The sequence below is a fragment of the Schistocerca serialis genome, chromosome 7, assembly GCF_023864345.2.
Source record: "Schistocerca serialis cubense isolate TAMUIC-IGC-003099 chromosome 7, iqSchSeri2.2, whole genome shotgun sequence".
NCBI lineage: Eukaryota > Metazoa > Arthropoda > Insecta > Orthoptera > Acrididae > Schistocerca > Schistocerca serialis.
In genome coordinates this window covers 291,395,207-291,409,231 of record NC_064644.1, presented here as the reverse complement: position 1 = coordinate 291,409,231, position 14,025 = coordinate 291,395,207, and the positions used below count along the sequence as shown (strand labels likewise).

General features: G+C 37.4%; 1 protein-coding gene across 1 annotated transcript in view; it reads right to left on the bottom strand.

Moving 5' to 3' along the window:
* LOC126413335 (myosin heavy chain, clone 203-like) overlaps positions 1-10,752 on the bottom strand; it is a 235,317-nt gene extending 224,565 nt beyond the window's left edge. The window contains exon 1 of the mRNA XM_050083246.1: positions 10,596-10,752. The gene's annotated coding sequence lies outside the window, so the exon portion shown is untranslated. The remainder of the gene's footprint in view (positions 1-10,595) is intronic.
* Between the last annotated feature and the right edge of the window lie 3,273 nt (positions 10,753-14,025).

The following is a 14,025-nucleotide window of genomic DNA, read 5'->3' as shown; positions in this document are numbered from 1 at the left end:
TGAAACTTTTTGATTAAGGTACAATGAGTTTATAAGTCTTCTGGTTTTCCAGTCCACTCTCTTTTCCCTCATAATAGTCGCCAGCTTGTCCCAAACCACATTGTCAAATGCCTTTTCTAAATCGATGAAGCACATATATAGGTCTCTTCCTTTTTCAATAAACCTTTCTCCTAAGATTCGTAGGAGCCCTATTGCATCTCTGGTGCCCGTATTCCGTCTAAAGCCAAACTGCTCCTCGCCGAGATTCTCCTCTATTACTTTTTCAAGTCTTTTATTAATTATTCTTAACATCACTTTGGCTGCATGTGAAATGAGGCTGATTGTCCTGTGCTCGCTGCATTTCTTGGTTCCTTGTTTTTTCGGCAATGGAATCATTACTGTTGTCAAAAAGTCCTCAGGCCATTCACCACTGTCATATATTTTATTACATAACCTCAATATTTCTCTTATTCCATTGTGGTTCAAGCATTTTAGTATTTCTCCCGGTATTGTATCTGTACCTACTGCTTTGCCATTTTTCATTGCAGCAATAGCAGACTACTTCTTCCATTATGATGGTTGGTCCTTTCTCTTCATCACTTACACTGTTGTGTGATTCAAGTTCCAGAGTTTCTGGTTTGCTATTTGTGTCATATAGCTCTTTTATATATTCTTCCCATCTCTGGAGGACATCGTCACGATCTTTATACACTACCTCTTCGTCTTTACTCAAAATTTCCATAGTAGCACTTCCTGCTCTGTTTTGTTCCCATGTCATAGTCTTTACTCTGTTGTATAGTAAGTCGTATCTTCCTTTCCTGTCCAGTTCTTCAATTTCATCACATTCCTCTTTTAGCCATTTTTTCCTAGCCTGCTCTGTTTCTCTTCGCAGTTCGTTATTTAACCTTCGGTATATCTTTCTTGTATCTTCAGTGTTCTTGTTTTTCAATTTTCTTCTCTCCTCCATCTTGGAAATCATTTCTTGTGTGACCCATGGTTTTTTTGACCTTTTCCCTTTTACATATCCTATATTTTGCTGTCCTGCTTTAATGATTCCTTCTTTCAGCATATTCCAGTACTCGTTGGCATTATCAGGTGCTTCTTTGTCTCGTAATGTGTTTAGAAAGTCCCGAGACAGCATTTCTGTAATTTGTTCTTTGTTGGACCTTATCTTCTCTAGATCCCATTTCTTCACCATTGTCGCCTTTTTCAGTTTTTTCATTCTTATTTCTATTTCTGCCATAAGTAAGTTGTGGTCACTATTAATATCTGCACCTGGTAATATGTGCATCTTCTTGATTCCATTCCTGTATCTTTCTTCTACCAGTATAAAATCGATTTGGTTTCTATATTTATCCCCTGGTGATTTCCAAGTGTAGAGCCTCCTCTTATGGTTCTTGAACCATGTGTTTGCCACTATCAGCTGCCTTTCCCTGCAGAAGTCAATTAACCATTCACCTCTGTCATTTCTCTTTCCAAGACCATGACTGCCTACTATGTTTCCCTCTTTCCCTTCTCCCACAATGGCGTTCCAATCTCCCATTACTATTTTGCAGCATTTTTTATTTTCGTCCATTATTCTCTCTATTACATTGTACGTTTCCTCTACAATTTGGTCTTCATGTTCTGAAGTTGGCATATACACCTGGACAATCAGTAAATCTTTTTGTGCTCCTTTCAGCCTTACACCAATAACCCGGTCATTTGCATAGTCTACATATTCCACACATTTAGCCAATTCCTTTGTCATAATCATTCCTACTCCATTAATTCCTTTTACTTCTCCTCCTGAGTAGTAGAATACATATTCATCTGACTGCAACTCTCCATGTCCATTCCATCTTATTTCAGCAACTCCTACGAGGTCCATATGATTCTTTTCCATCTCTCTTTTAAGGTTTTCTAGTTTTCCTGCTTGTAGCAGAGTTCTGACATTCCAGGTACCAATTCTAGTTTTGATTTTTTGCCTCCTTTCAAGTTGTCCCCCCCCCCTCCCCCCCCTCCCCCCCCCCCCCCCCCCGGAGATCCGAATGGGGGACTATTTTACCTCCGGACACTGATTTAACATGAGAGGAAGCCATTTTTTGTGCATAAAATGGAGACTGCATTATGCAGGGAAGATAATCTGCGGTGGTATTCCGTTGCCTTCCGCAGTTCTGGAGGCCGCCCCTAACATGGGATACAGACGCCTTTTGCAGCCGCCCGCTCCGGGTCAGACGCTGCATGAGAAGTATAGGTTGGAAAATGAAAGACCCCTAGCCCTCGAAACCTAATAGCGTCAGGGTCGGAAAAGAACAAGAGCTGGCCGAGGGTGGCCAGATAGGAAAGATAAGAGTGAGGAGCCTGGCATAAGTAAGTGGAAGCAATGCCAGGACTCAGCTCGGGGCCCCGTGGTCGCCAGCCACGTATCACTAGGTGTGACTCCCTGAGGCGAGAAAAAATTGCAACATCAAGAAGAAGTTGTGCGAAGTAAACGAAAGTTGGTAGGCATGTTTCTGCATCTGAAAGATGATGTTCATTCAGATTTCACACCAGTCACATACGAGTGACGCTGGTAGTGTTATTATGAGGATGCAAATCAGGTTTGCGTTAAATAAATGATGTAACCATTGTGTGCATTAGCTATCTTAGAGACTATATGTGCTGAGTTGTTGTTAGTCAAGAATACCTTTAAAATGACAAAGACGAGGCTGTGCATTAGGGCTACAAAAAATCTGGATGTTCCTTTGCAATACTGTAGAAAGACTTAACAGTAATGTAATCACTATATGTGATTGCTGGAAGCAGTGATCACGAGAATGTACAGTCACAAGAAGACAGGGCTCCAGGTGGCCAAGTGGTACTACCAAGAACGAAGACCATCATGTTCAGCATATGGCTTCAGCGCATCAAACAGCATCTGCAGCAATAATTTGAGCAGCAGTTGCCACCACTGTGACACAATAAACTGTTACATCACGGACAGCTCAGAGCTAGACATCCTTAATGTGCATTCCACTGACCCCAAACCACTGCCATTTGAGAATTCTGTGATGTTAAGCGAGAGCTCACTGGACGGCAGGGTGCAGATCTGTTGTGTTTACTGATGCAAGCTGGTTCTGTTCAGTGCCTGTGATGGCTGGGTGTCGGTTAGGAGGAGGACCATTGAGGGCCTGCAACCAATCTGTCTGTGTGCCTACACAATGGACCTACACCTGCAGTTATGATTTGGGGTGTGTTTTCCTATGATAGCAGGAGCAGTATAGTGGTTACCCCAAGCACCCTGATTTCAAATTTGTACATCTATACGGTGATTCAACTGTTGTGCTGCCATTCATGAACAGCATTCCAGGCGTGTTTGCAAGAGGATAATGCTCATTCACTTACCACCATCGTTCTACAGAGTGTCAACATGTTGCCTTGGTCTGCTCAGTCACCAAATCTGTCTCCAATCAAGCACATATTAGACGTCATTGGACAACAGCCCCAGCATCATCCACAAACATCATTTGCTGTCCATGTACTAACAGATCAAGGGCAACAACCATGAAACTCCATCCCACACAATGACATTCAGCACCTGTACAACACAATGCATGCATGTTTGCATGCCTGCATTCAACATTCTGGTGATTACTCCAATTATTATTAATGTACCAGTGTTTCATTTTTGCATTGGCTTAGCTCACAGTTACAGTAAGCTGTAATCTTGCAATGTTAATCGCTTAAATATGATACCTAGACAAATGTATTTCCAAATTTCATTACTCTACACTAGTGTCTGAATGGTTTACCAGAAACAGGCTAATAGTTAATCCCCAAAAAACGGTACTCATGAATTTCCACACTGATCAAAATAAAAATCCGGCACAACCTGTAATATGTATAGATAACCAAAACATTAGTTCTGTCAATGAAACTAAATTTCTTGGGATTCACATCCAGGAAAATCTTAAATGGAACACTCATATCACAGCCGTAAATTCAAAACTAGCAAAAATGAGCTATGTGGTAAGAATTCTCTGCAACAGTACTAGTGCAGAAACAGTTAGGGCTGTATACTTCGCTCGTGTACATTCAATACTGAAGTGCGGTATCATTTTCTGGGGAAATGTACATCAGGCCATAACAGTTTTCAGGAAACAAAAGGCAATTATAAGAATAATGAAGCTAGTGAGCAGCAGAAAATCATGCAAACGTTTCTCTAAAGATCCTACCCCTTCCCTGCATTTATATACTGGAAGTAGTCACGCATGTCAAAAAAAGCATACTGAGAAAAGAAAACCTTTTTCCTCAAAACAAAAGTGTCCATGATTACAGTACCAGGTCAGACAGTGACATACATGTCAATCATTGTAACACCACATTATGCCAAAAAGGTGTATATCATGCAGGAACAAAACTTTACAACAGATTACCAAGACATATAAAATCTCTTACTGAACTACAAAGCTTTAAAAAGTCTGTGACATCCTACCTTCTGAAAAACTGCTACTATTCAATCTCACAGTATCTTATGCCAGAAAAAATGTAATTTGTATCTTTAATTGTAGAAATAAGTTATAAATATACAGTATTTCAAAAATTTGTAATTATTAACTGTATAGATCCAATTAGTCATAAAAATTTATAAAATTTATGTTTGACATTTGAAAATCCAATAGCTAAAAAGGTTTTCTGTCCAATATCCTGTGTACAATATATGTACTTAAAAAGAGATTTATATGGACAAATAAATAAATAAATAAATAAAATTATTTTTTAGTATTGCAATCTTTTTCCTGTCAGTGTACGTATTTTCCAAATATAACAAATTCATGTACTGGTGTAACAGTAAATATGACAATTTTAAAATTCCTGTTCAAAATATGTGACATCAATTTCTTTTTCTTCCCAGAGCAAGAAGAATGTATTTTCCAAAACTAGTACCACTGATAGTTGCATCTGTGAATCATATTGGCAATACAGTCCAAATTACTGAAAATGTCTGTCAACAATGTATTTGGACATGTGGTTCTGGTCACACACCTAGCAATCTATACAACTACTTCTGTGCTGAAGCTGTGAAACAGTTCCTTCTGCCTTGAGAACTTCTATGCTCTAATTTCATCACCAAGTGAGTCTTCTTGAACAATCAATTCTCATTGAATAATGTCAATTTCTGAAATATGACATGCAGCATTCTGTATAATTTTATTAGGCATGTGACAAGTACTCTTACTCCAAAATACTGGCTAAATCTAGTGGCCATGTCTCGTACACCTGGGAAAGTTAGCTGGCTAAACTGGAGAAAAACAATGAAAAGTGAAACAGTAAGATATATTCAGAGAATACCACCAAAATAAGAAAGTAATCCAACTTCAGCAGAAAATGAAGAGCAATGCAACAGGGTTGCAGAACGGAAACACTGTCAGTGAGAGCAAGAAAAACTTAAAATGCAGCAACAAGGCACAAATTTTCATAAAATTTCTCCTCAAGCATTGGGGAAAACAGTCTTCAGAGCTGAGGAAGCACTGCCAGTCACCCAGTAAACAACAATGGCACTACAGAAAATTTATTGCAAACCATCACCACCAAAAAACATAGTTGTTGCTGAAACATTACGGAAGAAGAGATCTGATATCATTGTACATTATATCAGTGATGTGACTAAGGCTCTATTTCTATGTCCACGATAATAGCAATTATCAGTTCTGATTGTAGTATAGGACTACATGATGAGAAGACTAATTTTCTAGAAACTGACAATGTCATCTTTATGTGGCCAGATGACAAGAATGAATATGTTCTGACTGATGATACTGACAGTGTATGTTTTACCAGAACCAACGTATGGCAAGAGGGACGAACTAAATTTTGCTGTTGGGTTTTCAAGACGTACAATGTGTTACATAGTTGGTATAATTATACTGTTGGCTTGTTTCATACTTAACACCTGTTCATGAATATAGTCTTAAGTATACTATTACCTTAACATTTAATGTCTGTTTATAAATGTAGCCTTGCAAAGTAATTGTGGACCTCATTCCAACACCTTTTTGTGAAGTGTGGGTATCATTGTGCAGTTTACTAATCAATTCATAGAATAAGTAAGCCTTTTCTCTTGTATCAAGGTGTCCTTGTGGTATATTTCAATCATTTTTAAGTTCTATGGCCATTAAATTTGTTATGGGCAAAAGTCATATGCCTAACAGTCATATGCCAAATAGGCACTAGCATCTATAATGATACATAACAAGTAGTAGAAATATAGAAATAAAGTCTCGTTGCCATGGAATCATAATGATAGGTTCCAGCTACCAATAAAATTTTCCAGAACCAACGTCTGACAAGACATACTAACTAATTTTTGCTGTGTGTTAAGTAGTTGGTATTTATTTATTTATTTATTTATTTTATTTATTTAGTACCCGTATTATTACATCATTATATTGGACTTGTAAAAGTACAACAGTATAAAATATTACATATTTACATCATGTACAAAATCTTATCATCGGTATCAACACATCTTTATAATGAAAACATTATTCTGCTTAATTAGATTATAAAATTATATATGTAAATACATCTAAAAACAAAGATGATGTGACTTCCCAAATGAAAGTGCTGGCAGGTCGACAGACACACAAACGAACACAAACATACACACAAAATTCAAGCTTTCGCAACAAACTGTTGCCTCATCAGGAAAGAGGGAAGGAGAGGGAAAGACGAAAGGATGTGGGTTTTAAGGGAGAGGGTAAGGAGTCATTCCAATCCCAGGAGCGGAAAGACTTACCTTAGGGGGAAAAAAGGACGGGTATACACTCGCACACACACACACACACACACACACATACCCATCCACACATCCACTGGTATATGTGTGGATGGATATGTGTGTGTGTACGAGTGTATACCCGTCCTTTTTTCCCCCTAAGGTAAGTCTTTCCGCTCCCGGAATTGGAATGACTCCTTACCCTCTCCCTTAAAACCCACATCCTTTCGTCTTTCCCTCTCCTTCCCTCTTTCCTGATGAGGCAACAGTTTGTTGCGAAAGCTTGAATTTGTTTGTGTTCGTTTGTGTGTCTGTCGACCTGCCAGCACTTTCATTTGGTAAGTCACATCATCTTTGTTTTTAGATATATTTTTCCTACGTGGAATGTTTCCCTCTATTATAACTATATGTAAATACAGATAGAATAAAAGCTAGCAAAAACCCTTGGTTGATTTTCCTAAAACTATTAAATACCAGTACTTCAGTAAACTACGCATAGTAACATACAGCACAAAAGCGAGGTGCATAATTAAATACATGCATGGATGAAAGAAGTTTGATTTTATCTAGGAATGGTTTGACAATTATGAATATTTGTTTAGAGAGTTATGAAGCAGACCTACAGATCTGAGCAAAATTCCAGGTATTCATTAATGCTGTAGAAGCTGTTGTTTATTAGTAGATTTTTTAGTCCTTTTTTGAATGTATTAATGTTTAGTATTTTTTTGATGCTATCTGGCAATGCAATGTACAGAATTTTTGGTTTGTAAACAGCACTGTCCCGATATATTGATTTTCTGTGCGCATTCCTACTATAGTCATCCCAATTCCTTGTCTGATAATTGTGGATCTCACTATTCAAAGCTGAAACTTGATGGTTTTTAATGAAGCAGATGCTTTCAAATATAAATATAGATGGCAAGGTCATTATTTTTAATTCCTTAAAGTTACCTATACATGATGCTCTGTAAGCAACATCACTTATTAATCTTACAGCTTTCTTTTGGAGCTTAAAAGACTGCTTTGCAAAAGAAGAATTTCTCCAGAACACTATACCATACTTCAGTAGACTATGTATGTATGCGTAATAAGCACTTAACACTGTTTCGGTATTGCAGCAATCTTTAAGCACTCTTTAATATGTAACAGTACTTGCTTAATTTTTTGCTAAGCATTTCTACATGTTTTTCCCGCCTTAGATAATCCTAAAAATTTTATGTGATTCTTTTTCTGAATTTGGCTATTCGATAATGTGAATTTTACATTGGTCCTATTTTTGTTCCTTATATGGTTGAAGTTCATCCATACAGTTTTCTTGTCATTGACAACTAGACAGTTATCTTTAAACCATTTTTCTGCCACTTCTGCTGTTTTGTCAATTTTTTGCTGCATCTCATAATCATTCTTCCCTTTTATAATGAAACTGGTATCGTCAGCAAATTATATGGTATCAGCTGTTGAAAACTGTTGTGGTAAGGCTTAACTCTTTTATATTCAGAATGGTACACATTTCCATCCTGAGAAATTTGCACTATACTCTTAACCTCTTAACTTGTTTCATACTTGTCTAACAAAACTTCAGAAGATTTTCTAAAATTACCAAAGTGATCTTTTCCCATGTCTTTTCTCGGTGACATGCCTCCCAAATGTAAACTATTTTATATACAAAAATAAGGTTCTAACTGGAAATTAGTGATTATTCTAACTGTACTAGTTGTCATTAACTTTTGTAAACTGAAAGGTATATGACAACTATTAAACAGCAGGAGCAATGGTAAGTTTAACTTTTAAATGTCACATGCATAACGAAAAAAATGCTGCGAAATGCCTCAACTGTAGAGTAAGAGTTTAAGAACAGGTAATACTTGAAAGTCCTTAACTTTTTAAATTGTAATTTCCATTTCTTGGTGATGTTATTTCATCTTTGTCTTTCGCAATACCTCTGTCACCCTGTTAAGAGTTACGTGCAGGTCAAAAGACGGCCAAGTGATATTTTCTACACTGAGAGAGATAGACATCACTTTGAGGCGTTATCAGTGTGCTCTCCACTTCTGCCCAACATCACACACTCCAAATGTTCTCTCCCGTGGCAGCTGACACCAACAGGGTAAACTGTTCAAAATATCTGTGTACACTGAATACTATCACTATTGTTTATTAATGTAATAATCATGCAGCAGTCACGATAGACAGTGCAATGATAATTACAATAGTTAGTGTGATGATAATGTAGCTGCTGCCATACATACACTGCCACAGAAATTATCATAAAATGTTCTACATTCTACCCAAAGTGCACACTACAGACAGATGTGACAGAATTATGCTGCTGGCTCGTAAGTCACTTTGTACACTTCCTCTTATTACTGCCCATCACCGCTTCAAAATACATGACTCTCATTAAATCACTTCCACATATGATTACCACTTTAAAGATGAGAAATTCCTGAATCACTCCAGAGAAATACTTACACTCCATTATAGTCCTAGTATATTTCTGTGGGTGAAATCAGTTACAAATATTCTGCTTCTACTTATTCTGTACCGTTGAAGTATGTAAGGTGGTCTAGCTGCTATCTAATATTTTTAATACAATACACGGAAGTCTATGCAATTCAAATTACGCACACCTCCATAGGGAACTGCAAACCTCTCTTCAAAAATTTATAAGCACTGGCAATGCCTATCACAAACATGAAATAAATATTGAAATCTTGCAAACACATGCTACTACATAAACAAACATGACATGATGGTTTGCAAGCGTAGGTGCATATGTACATTGTCATCTCACATCAATAAAGAAATTTAGAGCAGAATCAAAATTCTTTCATTTTTAAAAATGTTTTTACACTTCACCAACTCAGTATATTAGCTTATATTAATACTAGCCTCTTAACGGACTTTGTTGGTGTGATCCATTTAATTTCAGGACATGTAATCACTTAACTTCTACTTCTTCTTCTAATATATTGGGTGTATGCCTTCTGGGCATCTTCAGAGTGTTGGCTCACTCTCAGGATGACCCAAATATTATGAGAAATAGGGTTTACGCAATTACACACCTGAAAATTTAATGGATCAGTCAATGCGCCACAAAAACATACAGATTTTGTTGTGTGTGTGTGTATAATCTCTTCTGGATTTTCTTCTGTGTACATGAAAGCTTTCTGGACATGGTATCACATCACACCACAAGTAATTCGTCCTGAAGAAAGCAACATTTTGGCTACTTTATCATATATGGACTTTTTAAGTTAACTGTCTGTTCATGGATGCATAAGCAATTGTTTGTTACTGCTTTTGCAACATGCTTTAATGTAAGAATATTTCTGCTGTTAACTTGTACAGTCAATACTTGCTGGAACCATGCCAAACAATGACTAGCTACTGGGATTGGATGCACTGTATACAGATACTGTATTGCCCTGTGAACCAGTAGATATGTGTAAAGTGAAAAGTATACACGTTGTAACGCAACTGTGGCTGTAGGTAGTTATTTATGTACATCATTCTGAATATCAGATATACTTACAATGTCCTTGGTTCTATTACATTTGACATGCCTAGTACGACTGGGCAAAATGACGGATTAACAAACTAACAAATAAGGAATCCTGGTCACCACTATAAATTTCGTTGTTCTACTGCTTACTGTCAACAAATTCCAGTTAATGCATAAAACTAAACAAATATTCCACTTTCAATTTCTGGTTGCGTGTTGGATGGTGAAATACTCAGTTCATGCACTGATCTACACTCATTTCGAAAAGACGATTTCTTTAATTCGAAATACTTATTTTGGAGCAAAACCATCTCTTTAAATATTAAAAATTGTTAAATGTTAATTAATGTATGTTTGGTCGGTTTAAATTACCCTTATTGAAAAAATACTAATATTATTCTTGAACGGGACTTCAAATTGTTCTGTCAGCGGTGTAGCAAAAAGTGAATGTCATCAATCCTCCCACATTTCCTTCGTTTTTTTACTACACTGAACGAAGTTTTGATCGATTCGAACACATCGCTTGCTTTAAACCACCACAGATAGTAAAAACAATATTCTTATGTAATCGTAATAATCACAGATCTCTGGCGAAATAAAAATCGCGATATGGGGAACGCTGAATCTGCCGATAAAAATACAATGTGCGTAAACGTTACGGACGGGCTAAAGTATTATTATAAGTACGTTCCAGCTGCAACTAGGTAATTGGTTCCCGAAGTCTATCAATTACTTAATAGGGCCCATATATAAATCGTGCGAAATAGGACGCATTCCTGTAGCAAGGTTTTCTTAATATTTTATGTTGTTTAGAAAATAATTATTTATTTAATTAAGGTTCGAAACAGACGAGTCACGCAGCCTTCAAAAACAAAAAAGTTTATATTCAACATTTACAAAGTGCGTTGCGCTTGTGGGAGTACGGCGATGTCTCTTTAATGACCCTTACTTTCGCGCTTGTGGGAGTACGGCGATGTCTCTTTAATGACCCTTACTTTCACAAGACACTGATGTTGCTGGTAAATAGAATCTATTAGCCTATGGCGGCGCACACCTCGAGGCAATGTTGGCTAACAATGCATGTCCTGTTTTCACCACAACAATAGGTCTATGTCACTGTGTATGTATGTTATACTTGCTCGAAACAGCGGTTCACTTTTACGATACTGACCGATAGTTTTTTCGTCGGAATGAAAGACCTAAACGCATCATAGTAAAATTAAGATGTCTATGTCACTGTGCATGTATGTTATACTTGCTCGAAACAGCGGTTCACGTTTACGATACTGACAGTTTTTTCGTCGGAATGAAAGACCTAAACGCATCATAGTAAAATTAAGATATTTGCTGGACGTAAGAGGAAAAATGCAGACAGTTTTATTTCCAGCGTAAAACCAACACAAAGCGCATATATGTATAGGTAGTTAAATTCCTGTACTACTGGGATTGTATCATTAAATGTGTATTTTGTAGTTCAGTCACTTGGCTGTCGAAACACTTGCCAAACTGAGAAGTACAATGATTTCCTGAAGTCGGTTTGCATTTTCTATGGCGTCTTCAGCGGTATTTTGGCTCCATACAAGAATTCCATGTAATGAATCTTTAGTGTCTAGTTATCTTGGTAACGAGTTTTTTTTCAATGGGCAGTGACCTTACCAAAAATGGCAAACAAAGAGGACAGCGCTGTTGGTGTCGTAGTACCCATTGTTTTTCAATCGTGTAATCAATTTGGCCCAGGGATAAATTAAAAGAGTTACAATGCCCCAGTTCCTATCAAAAGCCAGCCGCGGTGGTCTAGCGGTTCTAGGCGCTCAGTCCGGAACCGCGCGACTGCTACGGTCGCAGGTTCGAATCCTGCCTCGGGCATGGATGTGTATGATGTCCTTAGGTTAGTTAGGTTTAAGTAGTTCGAAGTTCTAGGGGACTGATGACCACAGATGTTAAGCCCATGGTGCTCAGAGCCATTTGAGTTCCTATCAAAGTTCTCTGGAACGTATGCTGAACTGGAAGCCCCTTCCAAAAATTTTCAATTGTATGCCCCTCTACCTCATTCGAAGTTGGGGGAAAGGACGATTAATTGCAGTTAATCGATTACTCTTAATTATTCTGGTAATCGATTGTGAATACGCCAATACTTTTTCCGTTGATTACATTTACGTAACCAATTATCATTGGGGTTAGTTATTATTTCCATTTTTCCCTTTTTTGTTTTTAAGCTGACGAGTGATGACTTCATTACGGAAAGAAGTTGGCCTGACACGGTTACTACAGTCCTCGCCAAAGTCATGGAGATTACAGTGAAAGACCAAATCTCAAATTACTTTGAAATGATTGAATTATTTACAGAAGCGTAGCATGGTTTCCGGAAAGGCAAATCTACAGCAGCAACAGCACTGGTAATTAATCTATAGCAATTTTGAGGAAAAAAATCTTTAGCCTTTATAACATTTTGTGACTCTAGTAAACCATGTGGCTGCATCCCTTGTAACCTTCTTCCAAACGAGGTCAGTCAATATTGAGTTGGAGGCTCTGTTTTGGCAACACTCAAATCTTATGTGGAAAGCAGAAGACATTCAGTCCAACGAGCACCATCATATGAACGGAAGTTGGAATACAGTCTGCCACAGGGAATTGGTAATGGGCCTCCTCCTGTCTATAGTTTCTGCGAATGATTTAAGCTGTCATGGACAGTTCGCATTCAAGAAATCAACCTCATTCTGTCAACAGCCTTGTCAAAGAGGGCAGAGGAGTGGACAGAGAATCAAGGCACTCTCTTGCCCTTCGGGTGGGAAACTTCACCTAAGAGGCAAAAGTTTCAGCAATGTTCAGTGGCGTGAGGATGCAGAGTGCAATGGGAAACACTGCATTAAAGACATAACTTGCATCCATAGAACACGTAATTGAACTGGCTAAAGATTCCAGAATAGTTCCCCATTCAGATCTCTTGAAGATGACTGCCAACAGACCGTGAGAAGAAACACTGAATAACCAACGGGAGGATAATGTTGTGTGAGTCAGAGTGTGGAATATCAGAAGTTTGAACGTGGTAGGGAAGCTAGAAAATCTGAAAAGGGAAATAGTAAGGCTCAGACTAGATATAGTGAAATTAAATAGAAAGAAGTTGAGGATTTCTGGTGAGAGGAGTATAATAATAATAATAATTTTATTGTCTTTAAGCCATTACAGCAATAGACAAAGTCATAAACATATTACGATACAGTACACGCTATAAAAGAACAGAATTGTTATTAACATTACAGTTTAATATCACAGGTAACGAAATCCTTTATATTGTAGAATGGGTTTACAACTAATGAGTCATAAAGTGTTTGTTTGTATTGTTGCTCTGGTAAATTTTGTATTGCTTCTGGAAGTTTGTTAAATAATTTGTGGCCCATAAGTTCATAACTGTTAACTGATTTTGACAGTCTGTGGTAGGGCGTATAGATACAGCTATTTGTCCTAGTGCTGTAACAATGTATATTTGCCCTGCGTTTTACTTTAGGTAAGTTCTTTTTTGTGTAGATTAAAACATAATAAATATATAGGTTTATTACTGTCATGATTTTTTGTTGAGTAAACAAAGGTTTACGATGAGCCTTGTATGGTGAGCCTGTAATTATCCTAATAGATTTCTTTTGCAGCAATAGTATATCAAGCACACAAGTGGAGTTTCCCCATAAAGTAATACCATAGGATATGATGCTTTGGAAAAATGAGTATTAAGATACTCTTACATAATTTTTAGGCACACAGTGCATTAATCGCCTTAACAAATATATTACCCTAGACAATTTACCAC